Raw genomic sequence first — 5651 nt, forward strand, 5'->3', positions numbered from 1 at the left:
CACACACGACATTGTACAATGAATTCCGAATAGTCAAACACACACACACACACACACACACACCCACACACACACACACACACACACACACATATGTATATTTCTATATGGTGTCTTCTTCCTATTTCATTTCGTCTCGTGACTATGTTCATGTAGTTTTCTATAAATGGTAGTCTTTATTACATAGAATCAGCCATATTATATGTTCCCCTTTACATGTCGTGTTAAGCTAAGAGCTTATTCATTAATATATGCTGTATATGGAATCCTGGATCCCTCTTGTAGTTGTTGAAAGCTTTAGTTGACAAAGCATTCATTATTTTTGTAACAGGTGTGCATTGTCTTGTCGTTTCCTTTTGTCTTGACGAATCAAATTGTCAATATGTTTACCGGACGCTGATAGTGCAAATTTTATCTGATATCATATTTTTACTGCTAAACCAAGATACCTACTCAGAGCCAATATTTAAGATATGACAAGATATAAGGGGTTAAAGTAAGCTATACTTATATGCACAAAATCTCTTTATTGCATTGTGGCCAGATAGAAGATGAATCATTTCCTAAAGTGAAACAGTCGTATTATCTTTGGTGTACTCAAGTCATAATGATTATACCTGTATCAAAGTTACTTCTTTGTAAGCCTATGAGTGATGCCTCAGAGTCTTTTATCATGATAAAACATATTTCAGGATGTGGTTGAAAAAGTCGATAATAAAAATCATGGCTGTTGTCCCGTATTGGTTCAATGTGTGGTATGTATACAGTGCTGCCATCTCATCTCAGTCTTATGTTGTTATGACATCTCACCTCAGTATAACCCATGTAATCAATGTATATGGACAGTCAGCGATTATTTTCCACTTGGCTGTATAACTGTACGTAAGTATAAGATAGTTTATGCATACATCGTATTTTTTAATTATTTTGTAACAAATATGTTATGTGTGATGTTAGTAATCGTTATGTATACAATACACCCAAATAAAAGATTTATATAGTGTTTGTTTGATTAGAAATAAAAATCATTGTAAATGCAAGCTGTTGTTCTGGTTAATATTTGCTTTGCCACATATTACAACCTCACGTTAAAACAAATTAATTATGTAGCGGAAACTTTCCATAGTTGCTCAAAAAGGGGTCTAACGTAATGATGCCATTCAATACACCTTTTTAAATTCAAAACCAATGATTAAAAAACGTAGTGTTGTAAGTTTTCGAAATGTATCATATCAATACATTTTCACAGTTGTTAGCCAAGATCTCACGTGAGCTAATCCTTCAACATTATATCATATCACAGGCGTTATCGCAGGTATCGGAATTCTATTCTTAAGAATTGTTATCTATATAAAAGTTGTCGGGCGGGTGACAAATGCAATAGCTTGAATTAATTCCAGCTTTGTGTTAAATAAATCAATTTCGGTCACCTGAGATGGAGTCTCAAGTGACCTATTCTAATCGCCTTTTCTCCGTCGTCGTGCATTGTCTGTCGGTATCATCCTTCTTAAACAAGTAGGCTTAAAGACTTGGTGTGAAGGGCTAGAAGGATTATTCAAATAATGACCTTGAACTTCATTATGCTATATTCTTTAAACAACTTCTTCTACTTAAAAAAAGAGACGAAGATATATAATATGTGGCCAGCAACATGCTGGTGTAAATGGCTATAATGATTGTTCAAATGAATGACATTGACCTTCATTCAAGGTCACAGGGGTTAAATATGCTAAAATCTTAAAATAACATCTTCTAACTAAGCAAGAGGCCAAGAGACCTGCTAATTGGACTATAGCATGCTGGTGTAAAGGGCTATAAAGGCGGTGAACAAATATGACTTCTTCTCATTAGGCAAGAGGTCCAGATAGCACACTTGGGGTAATTGGTTATAATAATTAATCAAACGAATGACTTTGAATGCTCAAATGAATGACCTTGAAATTCTATGAAGACAACACAGATGAAACATGCTGAAATATAAACATGCCATTTTCTCAATAACCAAATGGCACAGAGACCTGGGATTGGGCCTGGGATTGGGCCTATAGCATGCTTGGGTAAAGTGCTGTAAAGATTGTTAAAATGGATCATCCAAGGCCATCAGGCTCAATATGCTGAAATCCTTTAAATGTCATCTCGAGAATCAACACATAGAAAACTGATATTTGGCCTGTAGTACACTGGAGTAAACGCATCGGACTCAAATTCAAGGTCACAGAAATCAAATCTGCGGAAATATTTCAAAACTCAAGTGACCGTTAAGGCTTATTTGTAAAGATTTATTTAAGTGATAAATTTTCTAACAAATCCTTGATTTTGTTACAGTATGTTGTTTAATATAGTGTATTAAATATTCGAAATATTTTCTGAGGTACCAGATGACTAAGGATGTTGCCAGTTTCTTCGACGTTTGATTTCTTTGTAAATGTCATTTGTCAACTTACTTTTAAACAAGGACAAGGATGTAAGCGAGAAACGAGAAGGGGAAACCATTAACATTATGTAACCTAAACATGCTCAAAAACACAGGTATCTAGCTTTTAGAGACTACTAGTGATTTATTTGGTGGGTACTATAGTTGATGATAAGAGCTGTCCTATCTTTCTGAATCAGACGACATGTTTGTGGAACACTTGTGTATAGAAGTACATGTACAGGTTATCCGTAAGGTCAACAATATCCGGAATAAAAAAAAAAAACAAAAAACAATGATATAGTGATATCTAAATTTTGACGGTTGACTTGCGCAAGAGCGTAAACTAATTTTGGCCATGTATGGAATAAAACATTTATATTATCTTTATAACGTTTGATTTAAGAGATAAATTTAAAAAATTTACAATTGTTTGCTACAATAAATTGCTATTTGCTCTGCACTTTTAGTTTTAACCTTACCAAACAAAATGGAAAGTTATTAGATCAGAATTCTCACATAACTCCCATTGATGTAGTGATATGAAGAACAATGTTGGTGACGTCATCACTAAACGGCATCGTTTTGTGTGAGGTCACTTAATTAAGTGTATTTTGATATCAGGGAAATTCGTGCTACCGGATTGAAAAAGAAGCCGACTGATCAATTTAACTTAAAACAATTCATATAGTTCTGTTGTATAAAAAGTGAATATCTCGTGATAATTATAGTACAATAACTTTCCCAAAAGATATTTTTTTGCTTAAACATCATATAGTGTATTATATAACAACTTCAAATGTGTCATTCGATGTGCGACTTCTTTCAAATACGAGTTTGATGCGAGAAAGAAAAATCACAAACACAACTTAATCTAGACATGCTCATAACACATGCGTTTACGATTACTATTTGGCGGGCACATTGTTAACGATAAGAGCTGACCTTTTTCTGAATCAGACGGCCTACGTGGTTAAGATCGAGGAAAGATCATAGGTTAGCAATATCCGGGATACAAGAACATGGATTCAAGTAAATACATAGTGATGTATCTATCTACGTAATTTAGCATTATGTTGGTTAACAAACAGCAGACAGAAGGCATTGATGAGAAAGTAAACGCTATTCCTCCCGGGTGATGCAATATCAGACTAATAAAAAGGAGAGGTTGTTCTAAATGGAAATGTAGGTTGTTGTTTTTTTTTTTTTTTTACCTGGGAACGTCTGTTGAATAAATATTAGAAATATTAATAACTTAACCCAGATTTCAAATGCCGATATCTCTACAACATGTAATAGATATGACATGTACATGGTTATAACACTGTATACGACATATGTCAAAATATCAATGTCTTATTAATGATCTACTTTGCGTGGCAATCGACGGTCGTATTTTGACCAGTGACGTCACGGAAGTTGGTATATATCCACTGTTAAATTAGCTGATCTTGACAAGCCAAAGTCCCACTAAAACTCCACTTTTTAACCTAATATGACTTGAAACGGACGTATTCATGTAATTTTACTATTACAATCGTACATCTTACCAAGTACCGTAATATACGTATAAGGTACAATGTATATTATGAACTATTTTACGGCTAAAATGACTATTGCACGGTCACATGCGAACTATTGAACACTTGTGACGCTCCGGAACTTGATCACGTGCGAACTACTGAACACCTGACATTTCGGAGTTTATTCCTACCCTTTCAAGCGCCTAAGTCACTCAGATGTCAAAATTGCCAGACGACGGTCATGGCGACTTCTAGGCCTACAAACAGGAGAGTCAAGATTTCAGTGATTCTAAGTGTGCTTTAGTGATTATGTAATAAAACAAGTATATCATGGTATTTGTGCAATATTCTGAACTATTGCACAGACACCCATGATACATTCGTATAATATATTACTATATCCTTTGTTTTCTTCCTCAAAACTACCCCTTTAAAGTAGGTCCTACTTATATCTGTACAACACTGCTGGTAGATTTTAAACTCCACGAGGTTTACTCTAAGCTGCTTGGCATATTTTAATTCAATTGAAAATTGACACGTTTCTAATTATACACGTGTACTTAGTATGTTATTTTGAAATTCAATATTACAAATTATGAAATTAATTGAATAATGTTATGTTTTCACAATATGTTGGCAGGTAACTTATACTGAAACAGATGAGTCTATTGCACACTATTGGTAAATAAAAAAGCAGAGGAATCTGTTGTCTACCAGAAAAATACCGCCAGCACCTCTGAAAGTCGTGGTCGAAGTCTTGACGAATTGAAGAATGTGCCTGCAATATAAAACAGGAAAACCCAAAGCAGAAAAGGTGTGAAATTGGGGAAGGGGGAGGGGATTTGCCTTTCTCAGTAGCTACTCCAAATATGTCTGCCGGATATCCTGTGCAAAGGGGCATAACTCCAAAATAGGGGAGGTCACATGACACACTGCACAAAGCAATGAATAGATAAATACTGCATGTTGTCGTGTATAATTCCTGTGCATACTGGAAACTGGAATTTTATAGATGGGTATTAAACTAGCCCCAAAATTGATAAGCCGGTCTTCATATGATAAATTAAATCATATGTAAAAAATAATTTTTAATATGTGAATATGGCTTCATTAACTTGCAGTTTTAAGCCAAAAACATCCTACTAATGAATAACATACAGTGGAACTTCGTTAACTCGAACTCGGATAACTCGAATACCCCGCTTAACTCGAAGTACCTCGCCGGTCCCGGCCGAATTCTCTCTTTATCTTAGTAAAAAAAGCTCGGATAATTCGAATTCGGATAACTCGAAAAACTCGGATAATACGAAGTAAAAATTTGGTCCCAACAATAAAAATCCTACTTGAAATGTTCGAATAACTCGAAGTATAATTTTCGTCGATCGGTGGCAAACGCCGACATTTTTTAAGAGCTAAATTCCGTTTGTAATACTGAACATATCGGCACTACTAACCTACATGCTATTATAAGTGTTTCATAAATTCATAAAAGAAATTGTCGGTTGAATCTTATAACAACAAGTCTTGGTGATAAAAAGTACTGCTTTACTTACATCAGGTAATTTCCCAAGGCGGTCGCCGATATCAGTACACACGATAGTCAACAACTCATCTACCCTTCGCTCAAGCGGAACTAATCTCTGACACACCGGTAGATCTACCCGGCTGATGTTTTTACAGGTGTAGAATGACACAGTCATGGGCGCCTATTAAAT

This window comes from Pecten maximus, chromosome 6 (genome assembly GCF_902652985.1).
Source record: "Pecten maximus chromosome 6, xPecMax1.1, whole genome shotgun sequence".
NCBI lineage: Eukaryota > Metazoa > Mollusca > Bivalvia > Pectinida > Pectinidae > Pecten > Pecten maximus.